The sequence below is a fragment of the Vanellus vanellus genome, assembly GCF_965231255.1.
Source record: "Vanellus vanellus genome assembly, chromosome: 32".
Taxonomy (NCBI): Eukaryota; Metazoa; Chordata; class Aves; order Charadriiformes; family Charadriidae; genus Vanellus; species Vanellus vanellus.
In genome coordinates this window covers 1-8,767 of record NC_138937.1, presented here as the reverse complement: position 1 = coordinate 8,767, position 8,767 = coordinate 1, and the positions used below count along the sequence as shown (strand labels likewise).

The 8,767-nt window shown below is 66.9% G+C and overlaps 1 long non-coding RNA gene across 1 annotated transcript; it reads right to left on the bottom strand.

The window, feature by feature from the left end:
• Positions 1-5,156: 5,156 nt before the first annotated feature.
• On the bottom strand, positions 5,157-7,575 carry LOC309682765. The gene is made up of 3 exons (XR_014270156.1): positions 7,261-7,575; positions 5,751-5,833; positions 5,157-5,297 (listed from the first exon to the last, which is right to left on the bottom strand). It is a non-coding gene; the product is annotated as an uncharacterized lncRNA (long non-coding RNA).
• Between the last annotated feature and the right edge of the window lie 1,192 nt (positions 7,576-8,767).

Genomic DNA, 8,767 nt, shown 5'->3' with positions numbered 1-8,767 from the left:
GCCTTTTTCTGCCCCAAATTGTGGGCGGGGGGTCTGAACCAGACTCCGGGACAACGTGGGGAAATGCGAAACAAATGGGGAATATTTTTATTTTGTGCAATTTTTGGGGGGTGTTTTTTATTTTACCTTTTTGGGGCTTTTTTAACCTCGTTTTGCTCAAAAAAAAACAAAAAAAATCCATAATTACCCCCGGGGCGTAAAATGGGGGGGAAAAAAATTAAATTATCGGCGCTTCCGGGTTTTGGGGGGAATTTATGGAAAGCGGAGATTGGAGGGGGGGGGTGAGGGGGGGAGGGGCAGGAAAGGCTTCTTTTTGGGGCAAAAAAAGGCAGGAAAAGGGCAGAGGAAAGGTTTGTTCCTGGTGATGGTTCCTCCGGGGGGGGGGGGGGAGGGGTCAGCACAGAGGGGGGTTGGTGCCACCCCGTGGGTCCTGCCCCCCCCCGAGAGGATGATGGCCCCCAAAGATGACGTTCCTCCATGGGTGATGCCCCCCCCGTGGGTGATGGTCCTCCATGGGTGATGCCCCCCAAAAGATGATGCCCCCCCCAGTGATGATGGTCCTCCATGGGATGATGCCCCCCAAAAGATGATGCCCCCCCCATGGGATGATGGTCCTCCAGAGATGATGCCCCCCCCAGTGATGATGGTCCTCCATGGGTGATGCCCCCCAAAAGATGATGCCCCCCCCAGTGATGATGGTCCTCCATGGGATGATGCCCCCCAAAAGATGATGCCCCCCCATGGGATGATGGTCCTCCAGAGATGATGCCCCCCCCAGTGATGATGGTCCTCCATGGGTGATGCCCCCCAAAAGATGATGCCCCCCCCATGGGTGATGCCCCCCAATGATGATGCCCCCCCCAATGATGATGATGAGCCCCAAAGATGATGATGCCCCCCAAAGATGACGTTCCTCCATGGGTGATGCCCCCCCCATGGGTGATGCCCCCCAGTGATGATGCCCCCCCCAATGATGATGATGAGCCCCAAAGATGACGTTCCTCCATGGATGATGCCCCCCCATGGGTGATGCCCCCCCCAGTGATGATGCCCCCCCATGGGTGATGCCCCCCCCCAATGATGATGATGAGCCCCAAAGATGATGATGAGCCCCAAAGATGATGTTCCTCCATGGATGATGCCCCCCCATGGATGATGCCCCCCCAGTGATGATGCCCCTCCATGGGATGATGCCCCCCAAAAGATGATGCCCCCCCCAATGATGATGCCCCCCCATGGGTGATGCCCCCCCCAATGATGATGATGAGCCCCAAAGATGACGTTCCTCCATGGATGATGCCCCCCCCATGGGTGATGCCCCCCCCAGACGATCCCATCCCCCCCCCCCATTCTGATGCTCCACCCGGGGGGGGGGGGGGGTGATGCTCCTCCCCCCTCCCCCCCCCCCCCGATCTCCCCAAACCCAAATTTGGGGGGTGGGGGGATGGTCCACCCCCCCATGACCGGAGCGCCCCCCCTCCCCCCCGGGCTCCGTTTTGCGCAGGCGCAGGAAGGGGTTGGGACAAAAGGGGGGGGGGGAGGGGGAAGGGAAAGGGGGGGGGGAGCACCGCCCCCCCCCACCCCTCCCCCACCCGCGTGGGAAAACAAAACAAAAACCAAAAAAAAAAAACCCAAAAAAGGCCCTTTTTCCCCCAATTTTTGTGGTTTTTTTTTTTGGGGGGGGGGAGGGGCAAAGCTGAAGCGGCCTCTGAAGGAAGTGCTGGGGGGGGGGGGGGAGGGGGAGGGGCGGGGGGGAGGGGAATGGCGGAGGGAGGTGGGGCGGTGCGAAGGTCCCCTCTGCCCGGTGGCCTCCGGTGGGGGGTGGGGGGGGGTCTATGGGGCGGGGGGGGGGTCTGTCCGCCCCACGGGGTCCTCCGTGGGGGCTCCGTCCCCCCCCGTGGGGTCCTCTGTGGGGCTGGTTCGGTGGGGGGAGGGGGCTCCATCCACCCCACGGCGTCCTCCGTGGTGTCCTCCATGGAGGTTCCATCCACCCCGTGGGGACCTCTGTGGGGCTGGTCCCGGGGGGGGGTGGGGGGGGGCACCATCCACCCCACGGCGTCCTCCGTAGGGGCTCCACGCACCCCATGGTGTCCTCCGTGGGGCTGACCCATGGGTGGGGGCTCCATCTACCCCACAGCATCCTCCGTGAGGGCTCCATCCACCCCACGGCGTCCTCCATGGAGGGTGCGGCCACCCCACGGCGTCCTCCGTGGGGGGTGCTTCATCAGTGGGGGCTCCATCCACCCCACGGCGTCCTCCACGGAGCTCCATCCACCCCACGGCGTCCTCCTTGAGGACTCCACCCACCCCACGGCCTCCTCCGATGGAGGTTCCACCCACCCCACGGCCTCCTCCGATGGAGCCGGTTGACCAAGAGCTCCTTCGTTAGCCGGGGCTGGCGGCGCGCGCTGACGAGGGGCCGGGCCGGGGCTGGTGACCCCCCTCCCCCCATATCTCTCTTCTCCCCACAGGTGTGGGGTGGGCGAGCGAGGAGAAGGAGAAGCCCATGGAGGCGCGGGCGGAGGTGGAGGACCAGCAGGAGGAGGAGGCGCCGGCGCGGGGCGGAGAGCGGGAGACGGGACTCGGGGACGGACGGGGACGACGACCCCCCGACGACGTCGGGAGTGAGGATGAGCGGAGGGGAAACCCATCCCGGAGGGACCCCAAATCCCCCCGGAAGCCCCACAAGTGCGAGGAGTGCGGTCGCCTCTTCAACTGGAGGAACCACCTCACCCGCCACCGCCGCCTGCACACGGGCGAGAGGCCCTACAAGTGCTCCGTCTGCGGGAAGGGCTTCAACGACGGTTCCCCCCTCCTCATCCACGAGATGCTCCACCGGGGGGAGAAGCCCTACAAGTGTTTGGACTGCGGGAAGAGCTTCAGCCAAAGTTCCCACCTCATCTCCCACCAGGTGGTCCACACCGAGGAGAAGCCCTACGTCTGCCCCGACTGCGGGAAGAGCTTCGCCCGACAGCAGTACCTCCTCATGCATCGACGGGTCCACACCGGGGAGAGGCCTTACGGGTGTCGGGATTGCGGGAAGAGTTTCCGGAAGAGTTCCGACCTGGTCAGGCACAAGACGGTCCATACGGGCGAGAAACCCTTCAAATGTCCCGTCTGCGGCAAAGGTTTCACCCAAAACTTCCGCTGTAACGCCCATAAGAAGGTCCACGGCACGGAGAAGGTCGACCGCCCGCCGCCTCCGGCCCCGAGCGCCCGACGGAGCGGCCGGGAGAGCGCGGCTCCACCAGGTGACCTTCACCTCCTCCAGGGTCTTTCCTCCGGTTTGGGGCCGTGCCGGCTTCCGTGGGGCCGGGGCTGTGGCGGGTGTGGGGCGGGAAGGTCCTCGGGGTGTGGGGAGCTGAGATTTTCTGTGGAGGGGGATGTCCCGTCTCAACCTTCTCCTCTGTCGGCAGGTGAGGAGGGCCACCAAGAGGAGGTCGCTCAGCCTGGGGACTGCCGGCAAGGAGAGGCGAAGGGACGCGCCGTGGGGCTGGAGGAAGGTGGGGGGCGGGGGGGTCCCGAGGAGGACGGAGCCCCGACGGAGCGGGCGGGAGCGGCGCCGCGGCCCGGGGAGAGGCAGGAGGAGTGGCGTCCCCACGAGGACGTCGTGGAGAACCCCGAGGAGATGGTCCGTGCCGAAGAACGGGCGCCGGAGAGCCGGAAGACCTTCGCCGGTGGGACCAACCTGAGCCAACACCACCAGCCCCACGGCCGGGAGCAGCCCCACGGCCGGGAGCAGCCCCACAAGTGCCCCGAAGGCTCCGACCTGGCGTCCCACCAGCAGATCCACCAGTCGGAGACGCCGGAGGGACCCACCGGCGTCGGGTCAAAGGCGGAACTCCTCCGACGGGACTCGGCCAAAACGGCCAAATCCCACCTCTGCTCCGAGTGCGGGAAGAGCTTCACCCGGAGGTTCAACCTCCGCCTCCACCAGAGGCTCCACAGCGGGGAGAGACCCCACGGCTGCCCCGAATGCGGTTTGAGGTTCACCAACACTTCCCACCTCATCGTCCACCGCCGGATCCACAGCGGGGAGAGGCCCTACCGCTGCCCCTCCTGCGGGAAGGGCTTCGCCATGAGCTCCAAGTGTCTGGAACACGAGAGGACCCACACGGGAGAAGCTCCGTACCGCTGCGTCCGCTGCGGCAACTGCTACCGCACCAAAGTCTCCTGGTTGGCCCACCTGAAGGTCCACCTGGATTGAGATGGGGGGGGGGGAGGAGATGGGCCCGACCGGCGCCACCCGGAGATGGGCCCACCCGAAAAAAGGGGCCACCGGGAGATGGAGGTGGCCACCAACCCACCGGCCGGAGAAGAGCGGGGAGGTTGGCCAAGACCAGGAGCTTCCAGGGAGGAGGTCCTCTCCACCGCCGTTTATTTTTGGGGGGGGGGGGGGCAAAAAAGGGGCAAAGTGGGCGCAGATTCTCCCTCTTGACATCCTCAGGTTGAGGAGAAACGTGGCACAATGGGCAGATTTGGGAATTTCAGGTGGGGGGAGGGGGGATTTCTCCGGGAGGAGCCGAACTGGGGGAGGGGTGTCCCAAATTCTTCTGGTTTTCCCTCGTTTTTCCCTGGTGCTTTTACGCATTTTCTTTTTAACGTTTAATAAAAATCCCAAAGACATTCCGCATGTGGGGGGGGGGGGGAGTGGGATGGGGGGGGATGGGATTGGGATTGGGATTGGGATGGGGATGGGGATGGGATGGGATGGGGGTGGGATTGGGATGGGAGTGGGATTGGGATGGGATGGGGATGGGGTGGGATTGGGATGGGAGTGGGATTGGGATGGGGGTGGGATTGGGATGGGAGTGGGATTGGGATGGGGATGGGGATGGGGATGGGGATGGGGATGGGATGGGATTGGGATTGGGATGGGGATGGGGATGGGGATGGGATGGGATGGGGATGGGGGTGGGATTGGGATTGGGATTGGGATGGGATGGGGATGGGATGGGGGTGGGATGGGGATGGGATTAGGATTGGGATTGGGATGGGGATGGGATGGGATTTTTGGGGTGGAAACCCCTCCTCTGAGCCCCCCCCACCCCCTGCAGTCCCCCCCGACACCTTCCACCCCCCCGAAGCCGCCCCCACCCCCATAGACCGACACAGCCCCACAGATGTTGAAGGCACTTTATTGCCCCGGGGGGGTCCGGGGGGGGACCCGGGGGGGTCCCGGGGGGGTCCCGGGGGGGTCCTGGGGGGGGGATGGCGGTCCCGGCGGGGGGAGGGGTCTCAGTCCTCTTTGCCGGGAACCAGTGTCGTCCTCTCGGCCCGGGGGGGCGGGGGGGTCGCTGAAGGGGGGGGAAGGGGGGGGGGGTGTCAGCTGTGACCTTTGACCCCCCCTCCAGGGACATGGGGGGGTCACACACACCTCCCCCCATGTCACGGAGACCCCCCATGTCCCCCCCCCCATGTCCCCCCCCCCATGTCCCCCATATCCCCCCCATGTCCTCCCCCCAAAGGCACTCAGACCCCCCCATGTCCCCCAGACGCCCCCCCCGTGTGTGCCATGTCCCCCCCCCATGAGTGTGTCCCCCCCCCATTCTGTGTGTCCCCCCCCCCATGAGTGCCCCCCCCCTCCCCCCAGTGTGTGTCCCCCCCCCATGGGTGCCCCCCCCCCGTGAGTGTGTCCCCCCATGAGTGTGTCGTGTGTCCCCCCCGTCCCCCCCTCCCTCTATGGGTGCCCCCCCCATGGGTGTCCCCCCCCATAGGTGCCCCCCCCCCCCCCGTGGGTGCCCCCTCACCGCCGTGGCCCCCCCAGAGGCCCCTGAGGACCCCCCAGGCCCAGCGCAGGAGGTTCATCAGACACTGCGCTCCCGCACACATCCTGCGGGGGGGGGACAGGGGACGGACGGACGGACGGACGGACGGACGGACAGACGGGGACAGACAGGGGACAGCGTAGGGGGGGGGGACGGACGGACACACACACCACACCCCCCCCCCCCCAGCGAGACCCTTCTCCACCCCCCCGTCCTGTCCCAGTGTCCCCATCCCCACGTCCCCCCATGTCCCCCCCCCCGTGTCCCCCCCTGTCCCCACATCCCCTCATGTCCCCCCCTGTCCCCATGTCCCCCCCTGTCCCCACATCCCCCCACGTCCCCCCATGTCCCTCCCGTCCCCCCATGTCCCCCCATGTCCCCATGTCCCCCCATGTCCCCCCACGTCCCCCATGTCCCCCCCTGTCCCCCCACATCCCCCCCTGTCCCCACCCCGTCCCCATGTCCCCCCCTCCCTGTCCCCGTCCGGCCCCGTGTCCCCGTCCCCACGTCCCCATCCCCGTGTCCCCACCCTGTCCCCACCCTGTGCCCCATCCCCACATCCCCCATGTCCCTGTGTCCCCGTCCCCACGTCCCTGTCCTGTCCCCACGTCCCCACCCCACCTCCCCACATCCTGTCCCCATCCCCGTGTCCCCACCCCGTCCCCACATCCCCCACATCCCCACCCTGTCCCCGTGTCCCCGTCCCCACATCCCCCACCTCCCCACATCCTGTCCCCACACCCCGTCCTCATGTCCTCGTCCCCATCCTGTCCCCGTCCTGTCCCTGTCCTGTCCCCATCCCCACATCCCCATGTCCCCATCCCCATATCCCCATCCTGATGTCCCCATGTCACCATCTCAGTGTCCCCCTCCTGTCCCCATGTCCCCATCCCCATGTCACCGTCCCCATGTCCCCATCCCAGTATCCCCCTCCTGTCCCCATCCCCGTGTCCCCATCCCATCCCCACGTCCCATCCCGGTGTCCCCCTCCTGTCCCCATGTCCCCATCCCCATATTCCCATCCTGGTGTCCCCATGTCACCATCTCAGTGTCCCCGTCTCAGTGTCCCCATCCCAGTGTCCCCATGTCCCCATCCCCATGTCCCCATCCCATCCCCACGTCCCATCCCCACGTCCCCATCCTGGTGTCCCCCTCCTGTCCCCATGTCCCCATCCCAGTGTCCCCCTCCTGTCCCCATCCCCGTGTCCCCATCCCATCCCCGTGTCCCCATCCCGGTGTCTCCCTCCTGTCCCCATGTCCCCATCCCCATATTCCCATCCTGGTGTCCCCATGTCACCATCTCAGTGTCCCCATCCCCGTGTCCCCATCCCATCCCCATGTCCCCATCCCGGTGTCCCCCTCCTGTCCCCATCCCCACGTCCCCATCCCCACGTCCCCATCCCATCCCCGTGTCCCCATGTCCCCATCCCCATGTCCCCATCCCGGTGTCCTCCTCCTGTCCCCATCCCGGTGTCCCCGTGTCCCCGCTCACCTCGCGGTCCGGTCGGTGCGGTGGGGACCCGGTGCCGCCCTTAAATCCCCGGGATGGGGCCGGGGGCCGGTGAGGGGTGACAGTGACGGTGACGGCGTGGTGACGGGGCGGCGGGGCCGGTCTGCCCGGTCCCCACCCGGCCCCAGCCCAGCGTGGGTGGCCCTGGCCGGGGAGGGGACGGGGGACACCGACACGGGGCGCGGGGACACATGGGCCGTGGGGACACGGGGGGAGGGGAGACACGGGGACGGGGGGGACGGGGGGGGGCGGGGGGACGTGGGGATGTGGGGGGACATGGGGGGACATGGGGGCAATTGGGGGACATTGGGGGGACATTCGGGGACATGGGGGGATGTGGGGGGATGTGGGGACATGAGGACATGGGGACATGGGGGGACATGGGGACGTGGGGACATGGGGGGATGTGGGGACATTGGGGACATGGGGGGACGTGGGGGGACGTGGGGATATGGAGGGACATGGGGGGACATGGGGGGACATTGGGGGGACATTGGGGGACATGGGGGACATGGGGGACACAGGAGGACATGAGGAGACACGGGGGACATGGGGACATGGAGGGACATGGGGGGATGTGGGGGGATGTGGGGACATGGGGGGATGTGAAGACGTGGAGGGACATGGGGACATGGGGGACACGTGGGGGGACATGGGGGGACATGGCGGTAGTGGGGGGACATGGGGGGACATGAGGGGGACATGGGAGGACGTGGGACACGGGGGGACATGGGGGGGACACGGGGGGATATGGGGACATGGGGACATGGGGGACATGGGGGATGTGGGGGGACGTGGGGACATGGGGACATGGGGGACATGGGGATGTGGGGACATGGGGGGACATGGGGGACACGTGGGGGACATGTGGGGACATGGGGACATGGGGGGACATGGGGGGATGTGGGGGGATGTGGGGACATGGGGACATGTGGGGGGACGTGGGGGACATGGGGGGACATGAGAGGGACATGGGGGGACGTGGGGGGGACACGGGGGGACATGGGGACATTGGGGACATGGGGGGACGTGGGGGGACGTGGGGACATGAGGACATGGGGGGACATGGGGGGGGACGTGGGGGACATGGGGGGACATGAGAGGGACATGGGGGGACGTGGGGGGGACACGGGGGGACATGGGGACATTGGGGACATGGGGGGACGTGGGGGGATATGGGGGGACGTGGGGGGACATATGGGGACATTGGGGACATGGGGGGACGTGGGGGGACGTGGGGACATGGAGGACACGGGGGGACATGGGGGGACGTGGGGGGACGTGGGGGGATGTGGGGACATGGGGGGGACATGGGGGGATATGGGGGGACGTGGGGGGACATATGGGGACATTGGGGACATGGGGGGACGTGGGGGGGACGTGGGGACATGAGGACACGGGGGGACATGGGGGGGACGTGGGGGGACGTGGGGCCCCGCGGGCTGAGGGGGATTTGGGGCACACGGGGACTCACACGTGTGTGTGGGGG